The sequence below is a fragment of the Phyllobates terribilis genome, unplaced genomic scaffold (genome assembly GCF_046119375.1).
Source record: "Phyllobates terribilis strain yellow unplaced genomic scaffold, ASM4611937v1 Scaffold_13__5_contigs__length_258822181, whole genome shotgun sequence".
NCBI lineage: Eukaryota > Metazoa > Chordata > Amphibia > Anura > Dendrobatidae > Phyllobates > Phyllobates terribilis.
The window spans coordinates 167,058,566-167,061,245 of NW_027362773.1; positions in this window are offsets into that span (position 1 = coordinate 167,058,566).

Genomic DNA, 2,680 nt, shown 5'->3' on the forward strand with positions numbered 1-2,680 from the left:
GATGTACGGGGGGATCTGTACATTAGAGGAGTAGACTGGATGTACGGGGGGATCTGTACATTAGAGGAGTAGACTGGATGTACGGGGGATCTGTACATTAGAGGAGTAGACTGGATGTACGGGGGGATCTGTACATTAGAGGAGTAGACTGGATGTACGGGGGGATCTGTACATTAGAGGAGTAGACTGGATGTACGGGGGGATCTGTACATTAGAGGAGTAGACTGGATGTACGGGGGGATCTGTACATTAGAGGAGTAGACTGGATGTACGGGGAGATCTGTACATTAGAGGAGTAGACTGGATGTACGGGGGGATCTGTACATTAGAGGAGTAGACTGGATGTACGGGGGGATCTGTACATTAGAGGAGTAGACTGGATGTACGGGGAGATCTGTACATTAGAGGAGTAGACTGGATGTACGGGGGGATCTGTACATTAGAGGAGTAGACTGGATGTACGGGGGGATCTGTACATTAGAGGAGTAGACTGGATGTACGGGGGGATCTGTACATTAGAGGAGTAGACTGGATGTACGGGGGGATCTGTACATTAGAGGAGTAGACTGGATGTACGGGGGGGATCTGTACATTAGAGGAGTAGACTGGATGTACGGGGGGATCTGTACATTAGAGGAGTAGACTGGATGTACGGGGGGATCTGTACATTAGAGGAGTAGACTGGATGTACGGGGGGATCTGTACATTAGAGGAGTAGACTGGATGTACGGGGGGATCTGTACATTAGAGGAGTAGACTGGATGTACGGGGGGATCTGTACATTAGAGGAGTAGACTGGATGTACGGGGGATCTGTACATTAGAGGAGTAGACTGGATGTACGGGGGGATCTGTACATTAGAGGAGTAGACTGGATGTACGGGGGGATCTGTACATTAGAGGAGTAGACTGGATGTACGGGGGGATCTGTACATTAGAGGAGTAGACTGGATGTACGGGGGGATCTGTACATTAGAGGAGTAGACTGGATGTACGGGGGGATCTGTACATTAGAGGAGTAGACTGGATGTACGGGGGATCTGTACATTAGAGGAGTAGACTGGATGTACGGGGGGATCTGTACATTAGAGGAGTAGACTGGATGTACGGGGGGATCTGTACATTAGAGGAGTAGACTGGATGTACGGGGGATCTGTACATTAGAGGAGTAGACTGGATGTACGGGGGGATCTGTACATTAGAGGAGTAGACTGGATGTACGGGGGGATCTGTACATTAGAGGAGTAGACTGGATGTACGGGGGGATCTGTACATTAGAGGAGTAGACTGGATGTACGGGGGCGGGGGGATCTGTACATTAGAGGAGTAGACTGGATGTACGGGGGATCTGTACATTAGAGGAGTAGACTGGATGTACGGGGGGATCTGTACATTAGAGGAGTAGACTGGATGTACGGGGGGATCTGTACATTAGAGGAGTAGACTGGATGTACGGGGGGATCTGTACATTAGAGGAGTAGACTGGATGTACGGGGAGATCTCTACATTAGAGGAGTAGACTGGATGTACGGGGGGATCTGTACATTAGAGGAGTAGACTGGATGTACGGGGGGATCTCTACATTAGAGGAGTAGACTGGATGTACGGGGGGATCTGTACATTAGAGGAGTAGACTGGATGTACGGGGGGATCTCTACATTAGAGGAGTAGACTGGATGTACGGGGGGATCTGTACATTAGAGGAGTAGACTGGATGTACGGGGGGGATCTCTACATTAGAGGAGTAGACTGGATGTACAGGGGGATCTGTACATTAGAGGAGTAGACTGGATGTACGGGGGGATCTGTACATTAGAGGAGTAGACTGGATGTACGGGGGGATCTCTACATTAGAGGAGTAGACTGGATGTACGGGGGGATCTGTACATTAGAGGAGTAGACTGGATGTACGGGGGGATCTGTACATTAGAGGAGTAGACTGGATGTACGGGGGGATCTGTACATTAGAGGAGTAGACTGGATGTACGGGGGGATCTCTACATTAGAGGAGTAGACTGGATGTACGGGGGGATCTGTACATTAGAGGAGTAGACTGGATGTACGGGGGGATCTCTACATTAGAGGAGTAGACTGGATGTACGGGGGGATCTGTACATTAGAGGAGTAGACTGGATGTACGGGGAGATCTGTACATTAGAGGAGTAGACTGGATGTACGGGGGGATCTGTACATTAGAGGAGTAGACTGGATGTACGGGGGGATCTGTACATTAGAGGAGTAGACTGGATGTACGGGGAGATCTGTACATTAGAGGAGTAGACTGGATGTACGGGGGGATCTGTACATTAGAGGAGTAGACTGGATGTACGGGGGGATCTGTACATTAGAGGAGTAGACTGGATGTACGGGGGGATCTGTACATTAGAGGAGTAGACTGGATGTACGGGGGGATCTGTACATTAGAGGAGTAGACTGGATGTACGGGGGGATCTGTACATTAGAGGAGTAGACTGGATGTACGGGGAGATCTGTACATTAGAGGAGTAGACTGGATGTACGGGGGGATCTGTACATTAGAGGAGTAGACTGGATGTACGGGGGGATCTCTACATTAGAGGAGTAGACTGGATGTACGGGGGGATCTGTACATTAGAGGAGTAGACTGGATGTACGGGGGGATCTGTACATTAGAGGAGTAGACTGGATGTACTGGGAGATCT